Raw genomic sequence first — 6,220 nt, 5'->3', positions numbered from 1 at the left:
CACTGTGTTCCGGAACAGCAGTCCGGCCCTGAATCTTATACCGGAACTGCGTTCTGGCCCTGAATCTTATACTGGAACTGTGTTCCTGACCGTTCTGGCTCACTTTCATCCCTGCATATAACAGAGTTTGCAGCGCCATCAAAAAAGGGGGGGTCAGCTGTTCTTTACCTATTTGCAACACATATTGGTTTCATGTGGACATAATTGTTTTAGAAACAGCTAAGAAAAGAACATTAAACTGGTTACTCCATTATGATTAAGTGATTTTTTTTTTTTTTTAATTAATTTCTCTTCAACAAACAACTCCTATCAGAGAGTAATCTCATTTTCTTTCCCTTAAATTTTCCAATGCTTGTCTTTCACTGGGTGGCTGGTACCATATTTAAACTGGAGCCATGTCTCACAGTTGTATGGTGAATAACCTAAAAAAAATAAAAATAAAACAGTCAAAAAGTCAACTAGTATTTGTTATATCCCTGCCAATAATTATCATTGTCAAAACATTGTACTAGTCGACTCACATTGACACAAAAAAAAGTTTTTTTCTTAATTATTGAAATCAATTGGTTAAGTACTCTAATACAGCAGCTTGCATTGGGGCAGTGTTTCTCGCTAAATCTGGTGACTTTCCAAAGCCTATTGGCGCCGTTTTTTGTTAACAGCGACTAGCGACAAATCTAGCGACTTTTCCTGTTGTTTATTTTTTTCAACTCACCTTTGCTTCTCACACGACGTTACCATTACAACGCAAATTGCCAATCATGCCAATTTGGTGATAACGTCACCTAGCGACAGCCATAACTACTTTCCTTACTGTGGAGTTGGCAACACTGTATTGGGCTAGCAGCTAGCTAGCAGGTCTATAACAGAACTATAAGTTCAACCTGCATCAGAGTTTGCATAGCATTAATCTGTGTGAACTTGCTAATTTACAAAACTACCGCGGTCAGGCCAGCCTCCACAAGGAACAACAAAGTCAAGCTAGCCGTCCCTCATTTGGATCATTATTTGCACGATGTGCATAACCGTAATGCAACGCGGAGGCTTCAGAGTGCAAGTCCCAAGAATGTGCCTACTTCAGAGGGACACTAACATGAACTGACATGAAAAAAATTAATCTGTGAAATGAATTCACACATCAGAATTTCATGACAGTACTTTGGTTTGAGTCTTGGGGTAGTCTAGGATGCCACAGATGTAGATCGGTCCTTGGATATCTCAGATTTTTTTCAAGAATTTTTTCCCAAATCACTTTTATATTACGATACTTTAGTTTGATTCTAAGGGTGCTCCAGTGTTGCCCAGAAGTAGACCCATTCTTGGATAGATCCCCGTTTTTTTTTTTAAGTAAAGGGACTTGCACTTCAAAAGTTTCTTTAGTAGTTTTTGAAGACAAAGGTTTGAATCGAACGTTGTATATTTTGCTTTGATCATTTCTCCTATTGATTAATTACCGTAATTTCCCAAATATAACGCGCACTTTTTTCCCCCAAAATCAACTTGTAAAATCATGGTGCGCATTATACACAGGTACAGGGATGGAGACAGAAATATATATATATTATGTATATAAAAAGACCGATTTTTCTTTATTGACACGGCCATGTTGTGTTGAAGAAAACGTATGCAGCGATCAGTTGCTGACCATTACGGTACATGACGTCATCATTTTGTTTCGGTATTACTTCACTCTCATTAGTCGAATGATTCCGTCTGTGTTAAACTCTGCTTTTTCACTCTTCATGAAGCACAAAATTTAGTTTCTTGAACTCATTTGAGTCAACGTTTATTGCAACTCGGCAACTCGGACCATAACAAACGTAACACAACACAGACTTCCTGTGTCCGTCAACTATATCTGTCCCTGGGAAACTTAAACCCAAATAACAATAGTTCCTCTTGTTACAGTAGCGATGCGCTCGTTCCGATTTCCGACTTCGGCCCTCACGTTTATTTTACTGTATCAATCCACGGAAGAAACATTTATTCATCATGATGAAACGATCAAATTATACAGCAGCCTTTAAAAGAAAAGTCACATCTGTTTTGTTTTCTCCTAGATTTTGGTAAATTGGAGAAGTTGTCAGATCATATTATTACCGTGCATATTGTCAGTTTACGGTAATGTTTTGAACTAACAATTTGCTATGCTTGTGCTGTGTTTCACCAGTCAGTAAAATGATATTTCTGTATCTGTACATGAGCTTTGTTTTCTTGTATTCTCCTATTTATTGGTGCTAAAATTAGAGTGCGCGTTATACACGGGTATAATAATTTCCCCTAGATTTTACAAGTAAATTTGGGGTGCGCGTTATACGCGGGTGTGCCTTATCTTCGGGAAATTACGGTTCATATTCGGGAGAAATAATCTGTTTGGTCTTAATAATGTCCCGTCCACAGCAAAAAGTGTAAATGCAGGTTATGTAGTCCCTATCAATGTTGAAACCTACCCCACACCCTTGACTGGTGGGGTGCCTTAGGATTTTATTTATTTATCTTTTTCTGAAAAAAGTGTGCCAAGGCTCAAAAAGGTTCAAAAACACTGTTTTAATACACATCAGTATGTAGGCATGGGAGTGTTGCTTACCAATTAGCAAGTTCAGTCAGTGTGCTGGCATTGCATTGTAGTGTTGTGAGTAGGGTTGTTCCGATCATGTTTTTTTGCTCCCGATCCGATCCCGATCGTTTGAGTATCTGCCGAAAAATGAATAAAACTCTGACGAATATATACATTCAACATACAGTACATAAGTACTGTATTTGTTTATTATGACAATAAATCCTCAAGATCGTATTTACATTAATAACATTCTTTCTGTGAGAGGGATCCACGGATAGAAAGACTTGTGACTTTGTATATTGTGACTAAATATTGCCATCTAGTGTATTTGTTGAGCTTTCAGTAAATGATACTGTAGCCATGCCCAAATGCATGATGGGAAGTGGAACCATGACTGTGCGTAGTGCTACCAATTGATATATCTTCTCTGCGTTGGAAAATAACATAAGGTGTTAAGAAAAAGATCAATTGCTACCTTGCTTCCCCACATTGCTTCCCATGATATTTCTAATCGTAGGGAGAGGGATTGTAAGGCTTTAGCCAATTAAAAAAACGCTCCAAAGGCTGCCAAAATTCACTCTACTCATTTTACGCTGCCTTTTATCTCTCTAAATGGGTAAAACGGCGCCATTACAGATTGAGCGCGACAATGCGTGCGTGGGTCGTGCAACGCCTGCATTATTTGCGTTAAATATTTAACGTGATACATTTTTAAAAAATTAATTACTGCCATTATCGGAATAAATTTGATAACCCTACCTTAAGCCTAAACTAAAGACTCTGGATGAGTGTAACATATTATGTCTGTAGTGTTAAATACAATTAGAAAACGATTTAATTAAAAAATATATATATATTAAAAAAAGGCATGGCCGATATTTTATTGCCGATTCCGATACTTTGAAAATGGCGTGATCGGGATGCCGATCGATTGGGACATCTCTAGTTGTGAGGTGTTTAACACAATGCTTAAAAATTCTTTCAGTATTTCATCTTTGTGTAATGTGTCATGTTAATGTGTTCATGTTTGTATGTACAAATTATTTTTTTTCTCCAATTATATATTACTTTTTAATTTTTATTTTACGTGTTTCAAGTATTTGGAGGTCCAGCAGTGACTATGGTAATTGTCACGATAGCAACATGGATATACAATAGTGCTGCATGCACTGTGACATAGTGCCTACAGCAAGGTTACTTGGGATTTTATATTGTTTCCATTAAATCTTCTTGCTCAAAAGCCTTAATTAATAATCCTTTGACATTTATGTGTTCCAGCTGGAAGCTAAGCAAGAAACAATTTATGTCAGCTAAAGCTTTTTAACAAATCAATGCAAGTATTTGTAATTGCTTGTTTCACAAGATTAAAAGTGCTTATACTTGATCTTTGCCTCCTGTTTAGCAGCTAGCTTGACCTGCGCCTTGGTCATAAAATAACAAGTCTTGGTCATCAGCATTAGCTCTCACCAAAAAGCACTTGCTATTATTCCTACAATTTTTATGCAGCGACAATTTACAACTTATCAAATGCAGTTACCTAAATTGCTATTGGGAAAAGACAGTTTAACTGTCTGTTTTTAATGATGATATAATTTAATGTTGAGCCGGAGATTGTGAGTCGAGATGACAAACACAAGTCTGTATTAAATTCTTCTGAGACATAAATAATGAGAAACTTAAACCCTTGTGGCACTGAAGTGATATTTCTAGTCCTCCTGTAACCAATAGCGCGTTGGTGACTTTTAGCCCTTAATGTTAATAAAACCTCTAACTGTATATTCATAAAATTGTGGAGATGCATGTTTCTGCAGAACAGGGGTTTTGATGGTTGGAGGCCAAAATGGACCATGATTTTTTAAAATTTAAATTAATTGGGTTCTCTCAAAGCCAATTTTATGCATTATCGTGCAGACCTACCTATTACCAACGTGGTTTTTGACATTGTCATTTTGTTCAAAAGGCTTGGGATGTTTCAACAACCAGTCCGATGAGAAAGTGTCTCAAAAGCTTTGACTTTTATTTCTTTATTAGTTGATACATTGATTACAGACTACCACTGAGATTTATCGTGGTGGGCCAATAGTATACAGTGCTATGAAAAAGTATCTGAACCTTTTGAAATTTAAAGCGCGATTGAAACCAATTTTTACCAAACAGTTTAAGTCAGGTGTGTGCCCAATTGCTGATGAGTGGTTTAAAGCTGCCCTGCCCATTATAAAACACACACATGGTAAGAATTGTCTTGATGAGCAGCATTGTCTGATGTGCATCATGGCTCGGTCAAAAGAGCTGTCTGAAGACCTGCGATCAAGGATTGTTGATTTATATAAAGCTGGAAAAGGACACAAAACCATCTCTTAAAGTCTGGATATTCATCAATCGACAATCAGACAGTGGCGCCTCCAGAAATTTTTCATAGGGGTGGCCAGATGGGAACACTTAAAATCTTGGGGTGGCACACCAAAACTAAAAGCCATAATTTCAGGTTTTTATTATATTATTGCAGTAAAAAGGTCAGGGGAAAACTATCAGTAAGACTTAAGGACACGGCTACTGATATACTTTGAAGTAGTGTGTAATATTTGATGTTACTAATGATTTAATGTGCATAGTCCATAACTGTCCAGTGAATATTTTGAGTTCCACAAAAATTCTGTTTTATTGTGTTATGTATATATTAGGCATAAGGTGTACATTTAACAAAACAAAATAAATGCATTCATTTGGAATGATATGCATAACTGATGCTACAACAATCCAACGATATACTGGCAAGCGGGGTGGCCAAAACATTTTAAGGGGGGGCCGTGGCCACCCCTGGTGGCGCCACTGCAATCAAAGAAAATGTCTACAAATGGAGAGAGTTTTGCACTGTTGCTTCTCACCCAAGGAGTGGCCGTCCACCAAAGATGACGCCAAGAGTTTAGTGCAGAATACTCAGAGAGGTAAAAAAAGGAACTCTAGAGTGTCTGTTAAAGACTTACAGAAATCACTGGCACAGTCCAATATCTCTGTACACACATCAACTACTTTATATGTATAACTATGGCCAAGAATGGTGTTCATGGGAGGACTTCACGGAGGAAGCCACTGCTGTCTAAAAAAACCTGTCTAAAAAAAAACAAAACACATTATAGCTCGTTTAAAGTTAGCAAAAGGCACTTGGACACTCCACAGAAGTTTTGACAAAATATTTTGTGGACTGATGAAACCAAAGTTGAATTGTTTGGGAGTAACACACAACGTCATGTGTGGAGGAAAAATGGTACAGCTCACCAACATCAACACCTCATCCCCACTGTGAAGCATGGTGGAGGGAGCATCATGATTTGGGGTTGTTTTGCTCCTTCAGGGCCTGGACAACTTGCAATCATTAATGGAAGAATAAATTCAAAAGTTTATCAGGATATTTTGCAGGAAAGCCTGATGCTGTCTGTCAGACAGTTGAAGCTAAAAAGAGGATGGATGCAGCAACTAGACAATGATCCAAAACACAGAAGTAAATCGTTCTGGAGTGGTCAAGTCAAAGTCCAGACTTGAACCCCATTGAGATGCTGTGGCATGACCTATAGACAGCGATTCAGGCCAGACATCCCAGGAATCTGGCTGAACTACAGCAGTTTTGTAGAGAAGAATGAGCAAAGATGAGTCCTGATCGAT

The sequence above is a fragment of the Corythoichthys intestinalis genome, chromosome 9 (assembly GCF_030265065.1).
Source record: "Corythoichthys intestinalis isolate RoL2023-P3 chromosome 9, ASM3026506v1, whole genome shotgun sequence".
Lineage (NCBI taxonomy): Eukaryota > Metazoa > Chordata > Actinopteri > Syngnathiformes > Syngnathidae > Corythoichthys > Corythoichthys intestinalis.
Note: the sequence above shows the minus strand (reverse complement) of the source record.